Source organism: Macaca nemestrina, chromosome 1 (assembly GCF_043159975.1).
Source record: "Macaca nemestrina isolate mMacNem1 chromosome 1, mMacNem.hap1, whole genome shotgun sequence".
In the NCBI taxonomy this organism is placed as follows: domain Eukaryota; kingdom Metazoa; phylum Chordata; class Mammalia; order Primates; family Cercopithecidae; genus Macaca; species Macaca nemestrina.
In genome coordinates this window covers 174,398,302-174,407,064 of record NC_092125.1, presented here as the reverse complement: position 1 = coordinate 174,407,064, position 8,763 = coordinate 174,398,302, and the positions used below count along the sequence as shown (strand labels likewise).

The 8,763-nt window shown below is 38.1% G+C and overlaps 1 long non-coding RNA gene across 1 annotated transcript in view; it reads right to left on the bottom strand.

Moving 5' to 3' along the window:
* Window positions 1-508: 508 nt before the first annotated feature.
* LOC139362054 (uncharacterized) overlaps window positions 509-8,763 on the bottom strand; it is a 55,225-nt gene continuing 46,970 nt past the window's right edge. The window contains exon 3 of the long non-coding RNA XR_011620340.1: window positions 509-664. This is a non-coding gene — a long non-coding RNA (uncharacterized lncRNA). The remainder of the gene's footprint in view (window positions 665-8,763) is intronic.

Below are 8,763 nucleotides of genomic sequence, written 5' to 3'. Positions count from 1 at the left end.
ACTGATTATTGCCAGACGCCATCTAGGAACATTGTATATATTATCTTATTTAACCATTTCAACAACCTACTCTATCTTTTTCTCCCTAGTGCTTAGCACTATCTAACATACCAATATTTTACTTACCTACTTTATCTACTATTGATTTATCCCTCAAGAATTTAACCTTCATGCGGGCCAAAATCTTTGTTTTGATGCTATTCCTGTCTACAAGAGTACCAAGAACCAAGTAGATATTCAGTAAATTTTTGTGGAATGAATATTATTATACACTCCTTGCAAAGCAACAGCAACAACAACAACGATGACAACAACAACAACAACAACAACAACAACAACAACAAACCTGAATTTAGAGTTGCTTAAAAAAAAAAAATCCCTGCTATTGTGTCAGGCACTCCAGAGACTTCCATACTTTTGCAGAAAACTGGTGACTACATTGCAAGAGAAGTATTATCATTATTCTAGTATGGTGGACACTGAGACACAGGAAGGGGAGGTCACCAGCTTGAAGTCAGACCGCAGCTCATTTGATAAAGACAGAATTACCATTCAAGCCATGGGGAAAGTGGCTAAGAAGCCCTTGCTCTCCCTATGACCTCAATCCACCTTGCAATGAGAAATGCTGAATCAGAATATTCATGTAGAAGGTGTTGTCAGCCACCTGAAAAAAAAAACAGGAAGAACCCATCACAACCCAAGTCAACTCAGAAAGACCTCATTGAGCAAAGGGCATCCCTTTCACATTAACAGTGCAATAAGTGCTGAATGTAGGAGATTAAAACAAAGTTATTAGGAGGAGAAAGACATGCCAATGACTTGAGCACTTAATGAGATGCCCATCATATCTAGGAGTAAGCAGTTTCCCAGAGGATTATTTGATGTGAAAGGAATAGTAAGGAGCTCTTTAGTGGCACACAGACACATCCTCTCACGTACACACCTGCTCAGGGCTCAGCAAAAGACAGTGCGTAAATGTCTGGAATATTACATAAAAGCTGTCTGCCCAACCAGTCAAAGCTATTAAAATCCATCTCGCTGAAACGAACCCTGAGAGTAGGTCAAACAAATCTAATTTTTATTGTTCCTTAAGGACATGGCTGTGTCGGAGACAAAGGAGAGAGGCAGGAGGCCAGTTAGAAAGAAAGAAAAAAAAACCCTAAGAGGCCTTAAAAAATTAAATGTTCAAAAGAGCCGTGGCAGGCAAGATAAATGATATATTACAGTGCTGGTTTAAACCTAATTGATGACTAATGTTGTAATGCATCTGAACCTACACTGATCTATTATCCGTCTGGTCCAGGCTGAAGGGACACTGCAAGGAGAAAAATTGCTAACCATTTTAACCTGATGGAACTTTAAAAAAATAACCAGTCTAGTTACTTTAAAAGATAAACGACTGGGTGGTGACCTTTTAATGTATATCAGGGTCTTGCAATGCAAAATCAAATGTTAATTAAATAGAATCCAGTGCCAGAACAATGCAGAAAAAGCGTGTTTTAGAGCTCAAGAGGCCATGGGGAATTGCGTTGTTGGGTTTGAAAATTTTTCAAGGAAACTACCAATAGAGAGGAAATAATGATAGATCACATAGCAATTATTGAAGAAACAAATATACACACAAGCACCATTTGGATAACACCTATGTATAGGTTACATATAATAGCATGTTGGCACAGCTAAATTATAGTCATTGAAAGGGCAGGGCGACCAACAGAGTTGCTTAAATTCACTGGGATGGGTCAGAAAGGCTTTATTTTCCTGATCTGCCACAGCTTCCACGTAATTTTCAGAAGGAAAAACAAGCGAATAATGTAAGAACATTTCAAAAGGATTCAGTGGCCAGCTTGAAAGGATTTTCAATGGCCACATCTAGGGTAATGTTAGCCACAAAATCGTGAATATAAAAATTATAATCAGACACTAAAGTAAGTATCTATGAGTTCATACTGATATAAATGAATAAACATTTCAATGAATGAAAAATGAGAAGGAAAATCTCTTTGTTAGAGTAGAATCCTAACTAAGAAGCGTTTAGGAAGGAAATGAGGAAAATAGAAATCACCATTTGGCAACCAGAAAGTAATTATTGTTTCAGGCAAGCATCTTCAATAGATACTAAAATTAGTGAACAACAAAAAAAAAATGATGAGAAACAGAATCTTCACATAGGTCCACAATATCTCCACTTTGACAGCACCTTGAGGAAGGGATCATAGTTAACATCACCAGTAAGGGGACGAATGGACACTATGTGCCTTCTGATATAATGCATTTAGAAGGACACAACATCATTTCATCATATTCTTGCTAAAAATGCAAAACCGGAATTTAATTATGAGGAAACATCAGACTAACTGACGAACAATCTACAAAATGGTCAGTTCTCCTCAAAAGTATTAAGTCATACATTATATATCAAGTCAAATCAGGAAATGTACCAGATTAAAGGTGATCAAGGAGACATCACAATGAAATATATTGTGTGATACTGAATTGGACGCTGAACCAGAAGAAAAGGATATTTGTGGAACAACTGAAGAAATTTGAATTAGGGCCATAGATTAGATACTAATATTGCATCAATGTTCTTTTCCTAAATTTAATTATTATACAATGGGTATGTGAAAAAGAAATTAACATTTGGCGAATTTGGATAAAAAGGTAGACAGGAAAGTCTTCTTTGTAAGTCTGAAATTATTTCCAAATGCAAAGTTAAAATTAATGTGTAGAATGCCATTGTTGTGCTTTCTTGGAGGACTCACATCCAGCTTCATTCTTCCAGGAGCTGCTCTCTACAGAGTTGGGAAGAGGCAGCACCAAAGCCAGAATGCCCTCACTGAGTTGGGAAAGAAAGGAACCAGGAGCAGAAGGAGGTAATCACTTTGAATCAAGTCAATCAGAGAAGGTTAAATACCATAAAGAGGCGTGAGCAACTGCAGGGCTGCTTTTGCTCACGTGGTGTAAGTACAGGGGCTGAAAATGGGCCCACTGAGAACAGCTCTTTTCTGACAGTGCCTTTGGAGAAGGAATCATCATTAGGAATCAGAATCATAATTATCCCTTTTATTTTGCACTAACTCTGAATTAGTCTTTGTGTTAATGTCCTTCATATATCTTCTCATTTAATTCTTATAAAAGCCTCCGAGGGAAGTGTTATCCACGTTTTAAGAAATGGAGAGGAAACACACTTATTTTCTAAGGTAGACTGGTTTTGCTAAAAGACATGTTTTGCAATTTGGCAATGGGTAGAATTATTGGCTCTAGAGTCTATGTTTATTATTATTATTATTTTAAAGAGACATGTTTTTACTCGGGAGTGCAGTGCCAATAATAGCTCACTGCAGCCTTGAACTCCTGGGCTCAAGCTATCTTCTGGCCTCAGCCTCCTGAGTATCTAGGACTACAGGTGTGCCCCACCATGCTCAGCTAATTTTTATTAACTTTTGAAGAGACAGGGTCTCTCTATGTTGCCCAGGCTGGCCTTGTATTCCTGGCCTCAAGTGATCTTCCCACCTCGACCTCCCAAAGTGCTAGGATTACAGGTGTGAGCCACTATGCCCAGGCTCTATGCTTATTACTCTTCACCCTGGTGTACTACACAGCCTCAGCAAGAATGCAGAGCCCAACTCCAAGTGACTTTCAAGAATTCCAATTAGATCCGAGCTAAAGCTTAGGGTAAAAGTTGAAATGTGAAAAAGAATCAAAAGAGGAATTTCTGAGCCAAGCATACAAGTATATAGGCAAGGATATAGCAGGGCCATTTCATCTGCATAGGAGACCAATAATTTTTAGCACTTAGTTAGAACTCCACTTATTTCACACTATTAACGTGCTAATTGCTAACAATTCTCCTCTTGAGTTAACAAAGATTTAGTGAATATATTCTTCTAAAAAAAAAAAAAAAGCTATGCCTCTGAAGGATAGAAGGATAAAAGTCACCCATTTGGACCAATTGAGGGCAAGCCATGTTAAGATCCACCATAGCAGTATCTCTTTTTCACTTTCTTCTCTTTCCTCTTTCTCCTCATCTTTCCTCCCCTCCCCACCTCCTTTTTCTCTTCATTTTCTTCTTCTTTCTCCCTATCCTCCTTCTCTCCTCTTCGTCCTCCTCTTTTCTCTCCTCCTCCTCCTTTTTTCCCCCAAACTATGGAAACACAAAAAGGGAAGAATTAATTTTAGCTGAAAGATTAGGAAGGCTTATAGGGTGAATGGAGTCTTGAACAAGGAGTGGGAACTTGACATGCAAGGATGAGAGAAAAAGCTTTTCAGGCAAGGAACTCAACTCACTGGAACAAAACTATATGAGTGGAAAAGTTCAAGGAAATAGGAACTAGTGTGCCATGGTCAGGACGTATACACATGGGATGATGAAGGGAAGGAGTAAGGAACAAGGAGCATGGAGGAGAGATGACAGTGACAAAATTAATAAATCTTTGGTGAGGTAGGCTGGGGTCTATCCTGGAGAGGCCATTAATTTCTTCAGGAGGAATCTGCATTTGACCTTCTGAACCAAAAAGAAGGTCACTTGTGGGAGGGATAAGTGCTGAATAGGCAGATGCCTTATCATCCTTGATGACTTGAATCCCATTCCTGAAGGTCGGGCTCAGGAATCTATGTTTAAACACTTCAGGAGAGTCTTACAAACACTAAAACGACCCCATGAGACCTCCTCTTGGGCACAGGTTAATATTGTTACATGGCTTCTAAAGAACAAATCATATGTGCTGTCCTTTAAAATCCCCTGTAGTCCAAACCCATTCTAACATAAACTGGTTGTCTCTCTGTTTTGTAAGAATCAGTAGGGCTTACTCATAAAGGCTCTTTTCCATGATATATTTTGAAGAAAAGTGGATGATATGAGTGCTCAAAGGTAGCAAAATAAGAACAAACACTCTAGAGAAGAATTATTAGCTTTCCTATTGGTGTGGGAGCTGACAAATGAGCTCCCCTACACAGAGGCACTGGCCACCTTCCAGACTGGCCATGACCACTCCAGCTCCTGGACCACTGGCTGGAAAGGTCAAAGTCATATTTTATGATGCTCAGCTAGTTCAACAAAAACAACTTGTTGAAAAACCTCAAGTACTCTGTAAATAGATTTCTAGGGTTTTCTTGAAAGGTTTATGAGAACACCATGGATTTGTACTGTTACGTGAGTAAAAGGACCAGAATGCACCCTTTGAAGGGATATACATGACTTTTTGTAAATCTATGCTTAGCTACCCAGATAACAGCACAAGCTCTGGGGTCAGGAAGACCTGGATTCAAATCACAGTTCTTCCATTTATTGGCTGTATGCAGAAACAAGTTTCTTAATTCCTCTAAACCTGTTTCCTTGTGGTTATAATGCCTAGTTCTCATGGTTACTTAGAGGACTGTTTTCCCCTGATATTTGTACAGCTCACGCCCACACCTCTCTAGGTATTCATTCAATTGTCCTTCTCAAAGAGGCCTTCCCAGGCTCAGACTGAATACCGCAAACAATCCCCCACTATCCCCTAACACTTCTTATCCTCTCCCCCATGGTTTCCTTTTCTCCTAAGTATCTACCTCTATTTAATACACTATAGATTTTACCATTTTTATATTCTTTATGTCTATCTCTAACACTAGCATTTTGACAACACAGGGACAGAAATATTTGCCTGGTCTGTTTACTGCCATGTTCCTTGTGCCTAGGACAGTGCTAACATCATAAGCTGAAGACATTCTTGTTGAATGAATGGATGGATGATTAAACGGCTAATCAATGGGAACATTTCTGGTTTAGAGCTTTTGGTCAAGGTGGCTCAGTGCATTCATGCTTCCATTGCCTTTGAGTGTCAAATATGCAGTACAAAAAAGCAAAAAATTAAAAACCTAACTGTGTTATATAAGATGTTAACATTAGGATAAGTTGTGTGAAACGTATATGGGAAGTTTCTATACTATCTCTGAAACTCTTTTGTAAGTCCAACATTATTTTAAAATAAAAAGTTTCTGAAAATCACAGTTAAAAGAAAGAAAGATAAGCATCTCTGTGATCTATAAATAAAAGAAAACACATAGCAGTAATCAGGGAGCCAAAGGTGTGTTCCACAAGGCTCTTCACCTAACTATCCAAGACAGCTGGCAGTTGAATTTCTGGGGCATTGAGAACCAAATGTGGCAGGGAACCAGACTGACTGGCATGCACTAAAACTGAGCATCTAGGGGAGGACTCTCCTATCCACAAAAGGAGGCTTAATGTTACACCACCTGTTGCCCAGGGTTGGAGTTTCTATAAAGCTCCAGCAGGGAGCAGAACAGCTGTGCAACTAGGACTTGAGCCAAGCTAACTATGATTGGCTCACTTCTAGAGAAGGGTGGAAAAGCAGTATTTGAAAAGACAATGAATGAAAATTTTTCAGCATAGAAAATAGACCACTGGACTGAGACTGAAAACACAAGAGGGCCAAAAGATAAATAAAAATAAAACTATACTGACATAAAAAGTGCACAACATCATGGATACAAAGAATATCTTCAAACCTACTATAGAAAATGGACAAATTACCTACCACAGAATGACAGTGAATCTGACAGCAAGTAATTCATGAGCAGCAATCTCTGCCAGAAGAAAACAGACATCTTCAAAGTGTTTGAGAGGAAAATATTTGACTTAGACTTCTACACCCTACATTACTGTCATTCAAGAGTGTATGAGTTTGCTAGGGCTGCTATAACAAAATATCACAGACCAACTGGCTTAAACAACAGAAATTTATTTTCTTACAGTCTTTCAGGTTAGAAGTCCAGGATCAAGGTGTTGGCAGTTTGGGTTTCTCCCAAGGCCTCTCTTCTTGGCCTGCAAATGGTTGTCTTCTCACTGTGCCCTCATATAGTCTTTTCCCTATGTATGGACATCCCTGGTGTCTCTTTATGTGTCCAATTTCCCTTTTCTTAAAAGGGAACTGGTCATATTGGATTTGGGCCTACACAAACAGCCTCATTTTAACTTAATCACTCCCTTTACAGGCTCTATCTCTAAACAGTCACATTGTAAGGTACTGGGCATTAGAGCTTCAACATATAAATTTGGGGGTCAGGGAGAAATACAGTTCAGACCCATAAAAAGCGGTAGGAAAAATAAAACCATATTCATGTTCACAAAATAAGAAGTGTATTTGTTACCTATAAAGACTTAAAAGTTTTAAGAACCATCAAATGATATTCATTAGTAAGAAGAAAAAAGAAACACAAAATAAAACGGTAAAAATATACCCAAAAAAGTAGTAATCAAAATAACGGTAAATGAATTAAATTCTTTTATTAAAAGCTAGAGATGATCACATTAGATTTTTAGGTCATTTGGCTATACACTTCATGAAAGGGACATATTCAAAACAAAGTGACCCAAAGATTGAAACTAAATTGTATGAAACAAGATGTAACATATGAATCAAATAAAGCTGGTAACAATATTAGTATTTGACCAAAAACAAATTAAGAAAAGAACATTAGTAGAAATAAAAAATACTAGGTAATAATGAAAAGAACCTCCTCCAGGAAGATACAACAATCATAAACTTATATTTACCTAATATTGACTAAAAATTTAGAGAACAAATACTGACAGATCAGCAAATCTGTAGTCATAATGGGAAATTTAAAATCATATCTCTCAGAGATGATTTAACAATCTTCCATATGTATACATATGTTCAATCTTGAATATATATAGGTATATATATTCCTATATTCCTATATATAGATATTGGTATCTAACATGCACTTCCCCTAGAAAGCTCTCTATGCCTTTTGAATCTGGTATATTCCTTTCCAACTTCAAGGTTGAATTCTTCTTGGCTCTCTTGGGCAAAATTAATCATTATAACACTGAGGTCCCTTATTATCTTCTATATACCTCACATAGGACTCATGCCCATATTTGTAGAAATGTACCTATTGATCTCCACTAGACTCTGTTATCAGGTACTAGTGTGCTAACCGTCTCTATAAATCCAGTGCCTGGCACATAGGACATGCTTGGTAATTGCTTGTTGAATGAATGAATTCATAGTCTTTGCCCTTAAGCAGCTCACAAGGTAGAATAATAAGCAGCTGACATGCACTGAAAAAATCTAGGTACTGAGAACTATTTTTTCTTTTCTTTTTCTTTTTTTTTTCACCTAAAGTTTGGGATACATGTGCAGAACATGCAGGTTTGTTACATAGGTAAACATATGCCATGGTGGTTTGCTGCACCTACCAACCCGTCATCTAGGTATTAAGCCCTGCATGTATTAGCTATTTGTCCTGATGCTCTCCCACCTCTTGCCCCCCATGACAGGCCCCGGTGTGTGTTGTTCCCCTCCCTGTGCCCATGTGTTCTCATTGTCCAGCTCCCACTTATGAGTGAGGACATGTGGTGTTTGGTTTTCTGTTCCTGTGATAGTTTGCTAAGGATGATGGCTCCCAGCTTCATCCATGTTCCTGCAAAGAAACATGATCTCATTCATTTTTATGGCTGCATAGTATTTGATGATGTATATGTACCACGTTTTCTTTATCCAGTCTATCATTGATGGGCTTTTGGGTTGGTTCCATGTCTTTGCTATTATAAATAGTGCTGCAATAAACATACGTGTGCATGTGTCTTTATAGTAGAATGATTTATATTCCTTTACATATATACTTAATAATGGGATTGCTGGATCAAATGGTAATTCTGGTTCCAGATCCCTGAGGAATCACTACACTGTCTTCCACAATGGTTGAACTAATTTATATTTCCACCAA